Source organism: Ischnura elegans, chromosome 1 (assembly GCF_921293095.1).
Source record: "Ischnura elegans chromosome 1, ioIscEleg1.1, whole genome shotgun sequence".
NCBI classification, from domain to species: domain Eukaryota; kingdom Metazoa; phylum Arthropoda; class Insecta; order Odonata; family Coenagrionidae; genus Ischnura; species Ischnura elegans.
Genome location: NC_060246.1, coordinates 111,329,868 through 111,344,078, shown reverse-complemented (window position 1 = coordinate 111,344,078; position 14,211 = coordinate 111,329,868). Strand labels below are relative to the sequence as shown.

The window sequence follows — 14,211 nt, the reverse complement described above, 5'->3', positions numbered from 1 at the left end:
AGGAGCGGGTAAAGTAGAGGATGGGGCAGTGCTCAGAGAAGAGAGAACGGAATAGAGATTAGCAGAACGAGTCGAAAGATTGAAATAATATTGTAACGAATCAATCTTGAAAAAATAAGACAGTGAGGGAATTAAGGAAAAAGGAAGTGAAAAAGAGAGGTGAATGTAGAATGAAAAGTAAATAAAGAGTGAGATAAAATAAAAAGTGAACAAGAAAAATTTTAAAGAAGGAATGTGGAAAGATAAGGAGAGAACTTAGTAAATCAGTAATGAAGTGAAAATTTTTGTGCATAGAATAGGAAAAATAAATAAGGAAAGAAAGTAATTGGATCGAGAATAAAGCAAATAAGGGGGACAGGGAAAGAAAATGATTGAAGAATTATAAGTAACGCGATTTATGAGAAAAAAAGAAAGTAGACTGGATAAGTTGCAGAAAGGTTTCTCGGGTTTTCCACCGGTTGATGTCGTCCATGTCTCCCGACGTTTCGATCTGCGACTTGCTGATCATCCTCAGGGGATCTTCCGAATGCCGTTCTTCAAAAATTTTCAGTATATATACACTCCATCCGAGTTCAGGTGTAACCTGATTGGTTCACGCTTGTTGAGGTTTTCCCGCCATTTTTGTCGTATATAATAGACTTCATTATTGGTCTCCAAGCATTGCTGATTTGGAAACCAGTGTCCCTGTTGAAGTTGTTGCGGTTGACGCGGATCTGAATGGCTTCCTTGACAAGGCGGTCCCAGTAGCCATGTGCTCGGCATAGCAGTTTCGTCTCCTTCCATTGTATGGCATGATCTTCATTGATGCTATGCTCCGCCACTGCAGACTTTTCCGGTTGGGCCAGCCGTAAGTACCTCTGATGTTCCTTCGTTCTGGTTTCAATAGTCCGACTGGTCTCTCCAATGTATTTCTTTCCGCACTCGCATGGAATTTCGTAGACTCCATGAAGAACGGCATTCGGAAGATCCCCTGAGGATGATCAGCAAGTCGCAGATCGAAACGTCGGGAGACATGGACGACATCAACCGGTGGAAAACCCGAGAAACCTTTCTGCAACTGATACGCCGGGAAAATCTAAGATCATACATAGACTGGATAAGTATGCGAAGGAAAAGAAAACAAAAAGAAGTATGCGAAATAAAATAAAGTAGACGAATAAAATAACAGAGAAAGTAAAATTAAATGTATTAAAGTAAAAGTGTTGAAACGCGTAGAGATAAAAGATGTGAATTATATAATAACAGAAAGGAATATAAAATTTTGGCGACGAAAATGGAAAGTAATGTGTAATATTAAAATAAAATGGTCATGCCATTAAAATATATAGAGTAACAAAGTTATGGTGGAAAGGTGAGATAGTAGGGAAAAGGGCAATCGAATCAGAGGAAGAGCACAGAAGAGAGATGACAGAAAATTTGGAGTGAATATTTATACTAAAGAAATGATAGAAAAATGTAGCAATGAAACGCAAGAATGTGAAAAAGACGACAATAGCTAGACGATCCAGAAACTCATGCAAGAACAGGAAATGGGTTCGCGGATAGAGTAATAGTTCGTAAAAAAAAACAGAAAGGAACGATAGGTGGAACGTAGATTATTGGCATCAAATTGACTAGGCGATAAAAACATATAAAGATAGAACAAATAAAAATGGAATAGAAAGGATTAGAATGAAATGAAACGATAGAATAGATAGAATTATGACAGAAGTCAAAGGAATGGAGAGAGGAGGCGCAGAATAGAGAGAAATTGTACAGGGTAGGGGTTACAGAATCATGCAATTAAATAGGGTAGAAAATTATGACATTGAAATTCAACAGAGTAGAAAAGGTCGACACAGAGGATAAAAGCATGGGGATATGGGAAAAATTTCAAAGGAAATGAAAGAAATAGGGAAACTATCAGAGAGGAATGGAGTAGAACAGATAAGGCGATTAGGAATAAGAAGAAACAGAAACAAATGGTAAAAAGAAATAGACATAGATAGAACATAAGAAAGTAGGAAAGAAAGAAGTAGAAGGAAATTTGTCGTAGAATAAAAAAGATAGTGAAATATTTAGGAAAGAAGGTAGTACAGTGGAGAGAGATGGTGCAAAAGAAATAAAAATAGAAATAATTGCACTTAAATAATCGTATAATAGAATAGGACAAAAGAGGATGAGGAAAGGATACAATAGGGGAGTAAGGATTGGCAAAGAAGATAACAGGGACAGAATTGAAGTCGGAAAATTAAGGCGAAAAAATAAAATGGAAATAGTCTGGAAATAGAACATTTTCGTTTAGAAGTAAGTATCCCTCTATACAAAAGTAAGTCGTAAAATCAAGAGAGTAAGATGGAAAATAATGGAGAAGGAAAGAGAAGGCAAAAGTTCATGGGTTGATAAAAAGAAAAAAGGAACGATTGTAGAAAAGAATGAAAGTTTATAGCGATAGAGGTGAAGAAAATAGATACGCGAGGAAGACACATGCAATAAAAATGAAAAATGTTAAAAACAATAAAAAGAGTAGAGGAAAGGAGAAACAAAGACGATGAGGGATAAATGAGAAAGCAATGAAAGAAAGAAGGTAGAAATAGGGTGGTGGATGAGGGATACCAGCAAAGAAGGAAGAAAATAAATAGGGGTGAAAGACTCATGCATGGAATAAGGTAGGAAAAGGTAAGATAAGGTAGATGACGACAAAATACAACAGATGGAATATATCAACACTAAAGGACGGGGCTAGATGAAATAAAAAATAGTGTATAATGGAAAGGAGGAGATCATCACAGTGGAATAGCGCGAGAAAAAGATACCGGATTGAAAGATGGACTGAATAAAAAATAGAAAGGCTGCAGAGAAGAGGAAATATGCAAGGAGCGAAAAGAGAAAGAGGTACAGAGGAGAGAGAAACGAAATAAGTAAGAAGAATATTATACGAAGTTATTTAAAACATAGCAGAAAAATGCAAAACTAAAGAGAGGAATAGATTGATAAAGAATAGAAATGATAAAATTTCAAGAATTGGCATAATAGAACCAAAGGAAATGAGTGAAGGTAGTGGAATCAAGAGATATAGTGCGGAATATAGGAAAACAGAACATGTTAGGGATAGAAGAATCATGCAATAAAATAGAGTAGGAAAGTATGACGACATAATTGATTGGAGTAGAAAGGATCGACTCAGACGCTAATAGCCCAGTGAATTGGGAGAGAGTGGAAGGAGAAAGGAAAGGAAATGACAGTCGGAGAGGGAAGTGATAGAATAGATGAGGACAGGAATCAGAAAATAAAGAAAAAGAATTGGCTGGAATAACAAGTAAACATAAAGACGCGATAACAAAAAGAGATTGTCGGAATACAGGGTAAAAGTGTGGTGTAGAATCAAAGGAATATCCTCAATTTTTAGGTCTTGTATTACAATGCTTACGGATAAAGTACTTACTCCTCAATCATAAAATAATTCTATACACGTGAGAGTAAACTGGTAAAGTAAAGGGAAGAAAATATAAGGCTGAAGATTATAGATAGGTAATGAGAAATATATGGGAATATTGTAATAGAGGAGAGAAGGCTGTACTAGAAGAGATAAATAAAATAGATTTGCGCGGAAGAATCATGCAGTAAAGAAAGGTAATAAATAATAAATTTAAGAGGAAATGGTAAACGATACGATGAAATATACGATGAGGCACAGGTAAGATAGCAAGGAGAAAGAAACAGGGCTGCTGATGACGAGGATTAGCGAAGGAAGAAGAAATAGATTGGGACAGAATAATCATGCATGAATTAGGGAGGCTAGTAAATTACGACGGTAGAATAAAACAGAGTGGAATAGCTCAATAATGAGGACTAGATTGAGGAGAGGTGGAAAATAAAAGAAACGAGGGAAGAAATCAAAAGCAGAGAAATAGCGCGGAAGGATTAGAATGGATTGAAAGATGGAGAAGAGAGAAAAATAGTGGGAAAGTCAGTAGAAAACAAGAAACATGCAGGAAAAGAGAAAGATGTAGAAAGGGAAAGAACACAGGAATAGTGAAAGAGGACACGAAATTATCGAACAGTAGAGAAGTTAATCGTAAAAACAAATAGCGCGACGGAGCGGATAGAATAGAAATGATACAACTTCAGGAAATAACGTAATGGTAACTAAAAAGTGTGAACGAAATGGAAGAAAAGGTAGAGGAACCGAGAGAGAAAGCGCGGAATAGATGAAAATAGTACAGATTAGGAGTTGAAGAATCATGCAGTAAAGAAAGGTAATAAATAATAAATTTAAGAGGAAATGGTAAACGATACGATGAAATATACGATGAGGCACAGGTAAGATAGCAAGGAGAAAGAAACAGGGCTGCTGATGACGAGGATTAGAGAAGGAAGAAGAAATAGATTGGGACAGAATAATCATGCATGAATTAGGGAGGCTAGTAAATTACGACGGTAGAATAAAACAGAGTGGAATAGCTCAATAATGAGGACTAGATTGAGGAGAGGTGGAAAATAAAAGAAACGAGGGAAGAAATCAAAAGCAGAGAAATAGCGCGGAAGGATTAGAACGGATTGAAAGATGGAGAAGAGAGAAAAATAGTGGGAAAGTCAGTAGAAAACAAGAAACATGCAGGAAAAGAGAAAGATGTAGAAAGGGAAAGAACACAGGAATAGTGAAAGAGGACACGAAATTATCGAACAGTAGAGAAGTTAATCGTAAAAACAAATAGCGCGACGGAGCGGATAGAATAGAAATGATACAACTTCAGGAAATAACGTAATGGTAACTAAAAAGTGTAAACGAAATGGAAGAAAAGGTAGAGGAACTGAGAGAGAAAGCGCGGAATAGATGAAAATAGTACAGATTAGGAGTTGAAGAATCACGCAGTAAAAGAAAGTACAAAAGTAAGAAGACGGAATACAACAGAGTGGAAAAGATTACAGCAAAAATATTGAAGAAAATAAAAAGTTTAAGGAGCAGATCGAAGAAAGGGTAGAGAGGGAAGTAATGTGAAAAAAGTAAGAGAATAAACGAAATTACCTAACAGCAGAAATCAAAAAGCAAAAGTAAAGATATTTATAGGCTAAAAAGAATAGAAATAATAAAAGTTACGGATGAAGTATAATTGAATAAAAAGAAAATAGAAAAGGAATAGAGGAAAATGAAGTGGAATCGAGAGAGGAAGAGCAGAAAAGAGGAAAATAAAAACAGGGAAAGGGTGAAAGATCATGCAAAACAAAGTGTGAAGAAAAGTATGGCCATAGAGTCAACAGAAGAGGAAATATCGACGGGAAGCCACGCGGGATGGAAAAGAAGAACTCGGACATAAAAGAATATGGCGTGAAAAGTGATAAAGAGAACAGTTCGGCGTTGAAGAATCATGCAGAGAAGTCGGTAAGGATAGAAGAGGGGTAGAACGTAAGAGAATAGAGAGAATAACACACAGGTTCACTATATATGACGCGAAAATAATGTATTAATGTGAATTGAAAATGTATGAGTGGAAGTGAATGTAAAAGAGGAAGGGAGGTAAAGAGTAGAGTAGAGAATACAAGGCGGGATGTATACACGGAAGAATGTCAAGTGCACGGAGGGAACGAGAAAAGGTTCGTCAGAGCGAAAGAAAACCGTAGCAAAGAAGAAAGAGAAGAGAACAGAGAAAAATAATCATGCATGAAACAGTGTAGTTAAAGACGAGGATAGAATAAAACAGAGTAGAGTAGATCAATAGTGCGGAAGAGAACTAGAAGACGTGGAAAAAAATGTCAGAAGAAAGCAAGGAGGAAACACGATGAAGCGGTATACCGTGAAATAAGAACCGTATTGGAAGTAGGATAGAACGAATAATTGAGAGAAAGATTTTTGAGAGGAATAAAAGTAAAAAGAAGAAGATGTATAGGGGAAAGAACACGAAAAGAGTAAAAGAGAACACGAAAGTACAGAAGAATGGTGTAGAAACTTATATAATCAAGTACAGTGACAGAATGAAAAAGAATAGAAATAATATCCCGTATTCTGGATTTAGCATAATAGAACCTAAAACGATGTAAAAGAAATGGGAGAAAAAGTAGAGGAATAGAAAGAGAAGAAATAGGTAATAGAGGAAAGAAAAACAAATTAGGTGTTGAAAAACCATGCAAGAAAAAAAGGATAGAAAAGTAGGAGGATAGAATACCACAAGGTGGAAAATATCGACGCAGAGAGTAAGAATTTTGCGACCTGGAATGGAATAGAACTTAAAAATTGTTAGGAAAAAGGAGAGAGAGAACAGTTTGGGTCTGAAGAGTCGTGCAGTGAAATAGGGAAGGCAAAGGTTAGGATATATATTTATGTGAAAGTGTAAAAAAGGCCAGAGGGGAATTTCACAGAAAAGAACGAGCAAATGTGTGTTACTTGGAAATGCGTGCAAAAGTAAAGAAAGGGGTGGGATAGGGAAAGAGTGGAACAGAGGTATGAAGTACAGATTGGAGAAACGATGCGGAAGAATCTCAAGTGAAAGGAGGGAAAGAGAAGATCACACAGTTCGTCAGAAGGAAGTGAAGAACACTATATCGAGCCAGGAAAAACACATTGAGGATGAAGAATCATGCTTGTAGTAGGTTGGGAAAGAATGAGGATTTGAGGCAATAGATAGGAAAAGATTCACTGTGAATCCAAGAACTAGTAGATAGGGAAAATGGGGTCAAAAGGTATGAAGGAAACATGATAAAGAATAATTGCGCGTAAGAAAAAGACCGGACAGTAAGATGGAGAGGACAGAAAATAGAGGGAAAGGCAATACAGAAGGTGAAATCTGAAAGGAGCAAAAGGAGGAAGACATTGAGGCAGAAAGGACACGAAAAAGTAAATGAGAACACGATTATCGAACAGAAGTGAAAAAAATCGTAAAATAAAGATAGTGACAGAGTGAAAAAGAATAGAAATCATAGAAATCCAGGATATAGCATAATTGAACTTTTAGTAAAGAAAAGGAAATGGGAGAAAAAGGTTCTGGAATCGAGAGAGAAAACACAGAATAGAGGGAAATAGAACAGATTAGGAGTTGAAGACTCATGCAGTAAAAGAAAGTACATAAATATGAAGACAGAAAACGAGAGGGTGGAAAAGATAACAGCAAAATACTGAAGAGATGAAAATAGTATTAGGGGTTGAAGAATAGTGGAATAAAACAGGGAGGGAAAATATGATGATAGTATATAGCAGGGTAGAAGAGATTGAAACCGACAGTAAGATTGGTGCAACGTGGAATGGAAAAAACAAAAAAAATAATTATTATAAAAGAATATTGCGCGATAAGAGAGACAGGAAACAGTTTGACGCGGAAGAATCGTGCGGAGGGAATGAAAATGTAAGGACGGTTGGTGATGAAGTAGAAAACTCAGCACAAAAATTGTGTAAAAATGCCTGGAAAATGTGTAAAATGAAAAAAATAAATAGTTTTGTAGTGAAGAATCATGCAGTGAAATGGGAAAGGTAAAATCAGTGTCGAATGTGATAAAGTGTAAAGGCCAACGCAAAAGTTATCGGTAATTTACGTGTAAATTCTGTGCAAATGTTTACACAATGTAAATATATGTAGAACAGTATGTAAGGGAAAAAGTGTAACAGAGATATTAAATACAGTTTGGAGAATCGTCGTCGCAGATGCCAAATGAAGGGTAGGATAGAGAGAGATTTCGTGGCTAGTCAGAGTGAAGAGAAGGATAGTGTCAACAGGACAGATGCGTCTTGAATGGGATTAAAGAAAGGGATAGAGAATAGGTTAGAGAGCCAAAAAGAGGGGAATGATATACAGATGGATATAGGGATGAAAGGAGAAAGATTAAAGAGATAAGAAATAATAGTAATAATAAATAGTAAAAGTAGGAGAGACAAAGAGAGTAGACTCAAAAATACGCATTAAAAAGGTTTTAATTTACGAATTAACTTATAGTGCTGCTAAGTAAAATAAAATAAGATCTTTTTAGGTATAATAAATTAACGATCGAAAGGGGTTTTTATAAAAAATATAATAAATTAGACACCATGCATAAATAAAAGAAAAAAATATGAGAAGCTAGTATGACAGAGTGGAAAAATAAACACGAAATATGAAAGGGAGAAAGAAGTGATAATTAAAAAAATGAAAGAAAGAGAAAATAAGGAATTTGGGAGTACGGTGGTAAATAGAGGGAGAGAATAAAAGAGAAACAGAAAAGTTTGTGTGAAAGATCGTAGGACAGAGTATTGTGTATGAGGATCACGTAGAAGAGAAGATGGGAAAAGAATACGAAGAGCATTGGAGATAGAAGTAGAACATTGGACGGCGGAAAAAATTGTAGGGTGTAGTTTAGAATCGGAGGTAGCGAAAATAAATTAATAAAAAAAGAACATTTCTGTCTAAGGTACTAAAAACGAGAACATAAAAAAGTCATAGTGAATCTTATACTAACGGTCTATGAGTGCTGATAGAAATACGAAAGCAAGACGCTAAATATGTACATAGAATGAATACGAAGGGAAGAAATAAGAAACACAGAGTAGCTAAGGATATTGGATCAGAGATCAACGCGGAAGAATCATAAAATAAAATAATTTTTTAGGGCACAATTTCCAGCGTAATAGACGAATTGATAATAAAATATTAAGATTAACGGGAAGAATTGTATCATATGAAAAACGACGCAATATATCCGAGATACGTATGATAGAAAAGGATGGAACATGCAGAAAAAATAAACTAGGAAGGAATAATCATGAAAGATTAAATGGAAAGGATGAAATAAAAGATATTGAAACGCGTTAAATAAATTAGGTCTGCGTAGAAAAAATAGAAAAAAAAGGCCGAGAAAGAAATATAGATTCAGAACAAAGAGTTTATGAAAATAGAAGAATAGGATGAGGTAGGAGCGATTGTAGTTGGCTAGATAAGGATTGGGAAGAAGAATGAAGAAAGAGAAATAAATGGGTAAGTGTTGTATAATGATGTAAGTGTTGTAATTGAGAAAGAGGTGTAAATTGAATAGAGAAAAATTATTTAAAGATAATAATCTAGTCAGAAAGCGAGCGGAGGTAGTGAAGCGAAATAAAATATAAAATCAAGGAAAAAATAAATAAAAACAGATAAAATAAGTATTCATAAAAGAGCACGAAAAGAGTATCGTTGGAATAGAAAAGGGAATAATGACCATGCACAGTTATGAAAATAAATGGAAAAAGGGAAAAATAGGAGGAAATGATGAAGTAGAAGGAAAAGGAAAGAAAAACATTTAGTTTCCGTAGAAGAACTAGAAAACATGGATAGGAGAAGTAACGTAAGAGATAAGATAACAGAAAAAATAACATAAAAGAAAGATAGGGTAGAAAACAATTAGAAAGAAGAAAGTAGAATAGGGAGAGATAGAACGCATAGTCAGATAGTAAAGAGTAGGACACAATACAAAAGAATGACGAGTTATTGGGTTGAACATTGTGTAGCAAAGGAGAAGAATTGTGAAACATGCTTTTTTATAAATCACATCATAATCAGAAAAGAGTTGAAAAGAGTACGGAGAAAAGAAGACGAGAGAACAGCAGTGACTGTCGTGAAATATAGCGCGGTGGATGGCGTGTATATTGGACAAAATAGTGTAGTGTACAATACGATACAAAAGAAACGTAATAAGGGAAACGGAATTGAAATAAAATTTGTACGTGATGTCTAGTCGAATAGAAAAAAACTATTGAATATTGATTTTAAGATTATAAACTAGTGAGTATATGGTCAAAGGAGAAAACATCTTAGTTTCAGTCAAAGAAACAGGAAACATGAAAAGGTAGAAAAAAAGGAAGTGGAATAGAGGGAGAGGGAAAGAGAGAGGGAAAGAGAGAGCGACAGAGAGAGAGAGAGAGTGAGAGAGAGAGAGTGAGAGAGAGAGAGGGGGAGAGAGAGAGGGGGAGAGAGAGAGAGGGAGAGAGACGGAGAGAGAGAGAGAGCGAGAGATAGGAGACACAGAAAGATAGTAAAGAGTAGAACACAATGCAGAAGGATGAAGAGTCGTTAAGTAGGAAACGTCGAGATAATAGAGTATAAAAAAATTATAATGCACATAAGAACAATTGTACACTGTGTGGTAGATTGCGTGTGTAATAGAAAGAGTGTTTCTGTGTAGAAAACGAATAAATAGAGAAGGAGAAAGAGAAATAAACGTGTGGGTGTGGGAGTGTGAGTGAATACAAAAAAATAAGGTGAAAAATATAAAATACATGCGTTGATAAGAAGAAAGTGAATTAAAATCGGGAAAGTGATTCAGCATAATGTAAGTGTGCTGGTTAAGTGGTGCTTGTAAAATAGAGTAAATCTGTCGAAAAAAATAAGAGAGTCGCAAAGAGAGCGCGGATAATAGAATAAATACAATGTCAATACTAGGAAAAAATAGAATAGAATAGAGAAGACAGATAATATAAAAAAGCATAGGGAAAGATAGTGAATGAAAAAACAGAAAAGATTGTACATGCATAGTGAAGAGGACATATCAAAACAAAAGGGAAAGAAACAAAAAAACAAGTTTAGGCTAAAAAAAGAAAAAAGAAATGAATGATAGTGAAAGGAGAGAACAGAAAACGAGGAAAATCAGGAAATAATAGAAAAGATAAGAAAGAGAGATAATAAAGAAAGCAGCATCAGCACAGAATCTGCCGTAAAATATTGCGTGGTAGATGGTGTGCGTTTTGGCGAGAGTAACGTAGTGTAAAATACCTACAGTATAAAATAAATATACAATGGAAAATAAATTGAAAAAAATGGGTAGGTGTTGTCTAGCTTAATAAAAGATAACTGTTGAATAAGTATTGATATAAATATTATAAACTAGTCTGAACGGAGATCGCGGTATGTTGTATAATAGATTCTGTGTTTTATAGAAAGAGTGGTGTAGTATACAAAGCGATACAAAATATATGTGTGGAGAAAAGGAAAGTGAGTGGACAGAAATGTAGAAAAACGGAAAAAAAGATCAAAAGGAGAAAACAAAAAGAACATGCATAATGAAGAAAAAATGACGGAAGAAAAGGGAAAGTAAAGAGAATTCGCGAACGAACCGTATAATAAAAGGAGAGGAAATAATATGGTCGAAGACAAAGGAGAGAAAGGAGAAATCGTAATTTTAGTTAGAATTAGAAAACATGGAAAGGGTAGAAGAGAAGGAAATGGGATAGAGAGAGATGGAAATGTATAGAAATGTAGTAAAGAGACACAATACAGAAGGATGAAGACTGGTGAAGAAGGAAACGTTGAGATAAAAGGATGCAATAGTAAAAAATAAATAAATAATATTGAAACCACAGAAGCAATTAAGGACTTGAAATATTTTACTCAGGAACGATTGTAATTTATAATGAAATTGGGAAAAAATTAATTAGACACTGAATTATCTATTTTAAGAGAGCAATGATACAGATTACACTGGATAGAAAAAATACAGGAAAAGGAGAAAACAGAAAAAGACGAAACAAGACAGGGTAGAGAAGAATGGAGAAGAAAACAGAAAACGTCAGAATCTTTCGAGAAATATTACCGATAGCGAGCATTATGGAAGGAGTCGAATAGTTAAATTAACAACGCAAAAATAATTCATATAGAAGAAGAAAGGGATACACGTTGGGTAACTAATTTAGTATGATGGTATGATGGATCGGATAGGGTAAAACTGTTGAATTAATTTAAAATAATTAGAATGAGGGCTCGGTTAACGGAGAGAAATAAAATGTAGCAACACGGAAAAATAAATCAAGACAGAATATAATAAGAAAGAAAAAGTAATGGGGCAAGAAGGAAGTGTAATAGAGAGATATAGAAAGTATTGACAGATAGTAAAGGAACAGAAAGATTGTACGAAAAAAAAATTTCACATTGTGTGGTAGATTGCGAAAGAGTGTTGTTATGTGGAAAACGAACAAATAGAGAAGAAGAAAGAGAAATAAACGTGCAATGTGAATGTAAGATGTATGAGTAGAATGGAGTTAAATATTGCGTGGTGGATAGCTTTCGTTGTTGGATGCGTGGTTGACGGATAAAGAACGAGTCCGAAAGAGATATTGGCTCGAAATAAATTATGAAACACGGGAAATACATATCGCAGTAGAAAAAAAATAATAGAGAAGAATAAAAATATATAGGGAATCACAGGAAAAGAGAAGAATAAAAAGATTGTGCATGCATAATGAGGAAGAAAATAACGAAACGAAAAGGATAGGAAAGATAGATGGATGCCATAAAATCATGCAAAAAAATGAGAGCGAAAGATACGATAGTGGAAGGGTGAGTAGAAATGTAGAATAGATTTCAGTTTTTTTTATTGGATAAAATAGGAAAGGGTTGAAATGAAGAGATTATAATAGAGATAAAGACATAAATAGAAAGGGTAAAGAGAAAGAGAGGAAAATAAGAGCATTGAAAAGATATGCATGCATTCTGAACAAGAAAAAAACGAAACTAAGGAGTAAAAGAAAACAAATACTGGGATCATGCAATAAAATAAGAGAAAATGATACTATTGTCGAATTAATTGACTGAAAATGAGTGAAAGGAAAAGAAATAATGAATTTTCGGGATTTGGCGTAATGGAACCCACAGAGATATACAAGGAATGGGATTAAAGGTAGAGGAATAGGAAGATAAAGAACGGAATGGAGGAAAATAGACTAGATTAGGAGATGAAGAAACATGCAATAAAATAAGGAAGGAAGAATGGGAGGATAGAATAAAAAAAGTTAGAAGATATCAACTCGCCGAGTAAAATGTTGCGATCTGGATTGGAATAGAACTTAAATATAATTGGGATATACGAGTATTGTACGAGAAAAGTAAGAAAATAATTTGGGCCTGAAGAATCATGCAGTGAAATAGGTAAAGCAATGGTTAGATAGAATGTAAAGGTTTAAAAACAGCTGACGGAGAATCTCAAAGAGAAGAATGTGGAAAACGTGTCAAATGGAATGGGAAAATACGCTGTGTCGAAACGCGTGTAAAAGGAAAGAAAGAGGTGGGAGTTAACCATGCAATAAGGCGAGAGGAAACGATAGCTTTATTAACAGATAACCTTAATGAGTAGTTCGCAAGTTTTACCTTTGCATGAATGTGGTAGTATAATATGTTAGTATGCGTAACGTTTTTTGTACCATGTGGAGTACATGTGGGAATACTGTTGCATGGTGCGTCCTGGTGATTTGATCCCCCCCTCCCAAACATCCTACAGGTGGCTCGCAGGGTATTATGTAGGTCTAGATGTAGATGCAGATACTGTAAAAGGCAGATGGGAAACATCTTAGTTTCAGTTAAAAATATAAAAACACAGAAAAGGGCTTGGAGGGAGGAAGTGTAATAGAGATACATAGAAAGCATAGACAGATAGTAAAGTAACAGAAAGACTGCACGTAGAAAGGATTTTTAATTGTGTGGTAGATTGCACAGGCAATAGACAGAGTGATGCAGTGTAGAAAACGAATAAATAGAGAAGAAAGTGAAATAAATTGGATGAGTGATGTTGTCTGAATGATGAGAGGTGAATTGTCTGAATGTTGTATAAGTCGAATAGAGTTGAAATATTGTTGAGAACAAGTCAGAAAGAGATAGTGGACCGAAGCAAATTAAAGATCACGGTAAATACTGATTACATAAGAAAAAACAATAGAGAAGAATAAAAATAAAGGAAATCATAGGAAAAGACAAAAATTAAAAGAATGTACATGCATAATGAAGAAGAAAATAAAGAAAAAGGGGACAAGAAAGACAGATTTATATCATACAATCATGCAATAAAATAGGAGGGAAAGATGCTGTGGAATAAGGGAGAATAGTATGGGCTTAAGATTTTAAAAATTAGATAACGTAGGAATGGGTCTAAAGAAAGAGATTAGAATTAAGATAAGTAAATGAACAAAGATTTAAAACAGAGAACAAAAATTTGGATTCATGCAACATTGAGTGAAAGAGGAAGGAATAATGAAATGATGCAGCGGGAAGGATGTCACAAGAGACCATGTTAACGTATCTTTAATGCAGCTTCGGAGGAATGTTGTGGTCGGGAAGAAAAAAAGTGGGTAAACATAGAATATAGATTGAAAAACAAAAGATGGAAGGACAAGATACTCAGTAAGATACTTAGAAAGCAAGTTACTAAGAGACAGGGAGAATATGGTGTAGAAGGACGTTGAAAATTAAGAATTTGAGAAAGGAAAGTGAAATTGGTAGAGGTAGAATATAGATAAATAGAGTACAGTGGAAA

At 34.8% G+C, this 14,211-nt stretch overlaps 1 long non-coding RNA gene across 1 annotated transcript; it reads left to right on the top strand.

Annotated features, from left to right (window-relative positions):
* Positions 1-1,116: 1,116 nt before the first annotated feature.
* LOC124168096 lies at positions 1,117-7,516 on the top strand. The gene is made up of 2 exons (XR_006866841.1): positions 1,117-3,612; positions 4,239-7,516. It is a non-coding gene; the product is annotated as an uncharacterized LOC124168096 (long non-coding RNA).
* Positions 7,517-14,211: the final 6,695 nt, after the last annotated feature.